Raw genomic sequence first — 253 nt, 5'->3', positions numbered from 1 at the left:
CTGTAAGGAGTCGAACTCGAGGTCTGGGTTCTTGCTGATCATTCCCGGCATGCGGGGGCGTCTCCGTGTCGATTCCCGGGCTGGGGGCGTCGTGTTAGAGGCGAATTTTACGGTAGTTCCACCAAGGAGAGGAAAGATGTGCCCAGAGCCTGAAACTAAAAGCAAAAAATAGGAAATAAAAAAACGAAACACAATTAAGACACGAAAAAAAAAAACGACCTGTAATTTCCTATTATGTAGTGGGGGAAAAAAA

Source organism: Meleagris gallopavo, chromosome 2 (genome assembly GCF_000146605.3).
Source record: "Meleagris gallopavo isolate NT-WF06-2002-E0010 breed Aviagen turkey brand Nicholas breeding stock chromosome 2, Turkey_5.1, whole genome shotgun sequence".
Lineage (NCBI taxonomy): Eukaryota > Metazoa > Chordata > Aves > Galliformes > Phasianidae > Meleagris > Meleagris gallopavo.
The sequence above is the reverse complement of the archived record's forward strand: the minus strand, read 5'-3'. Positions refer to the sequence as shown.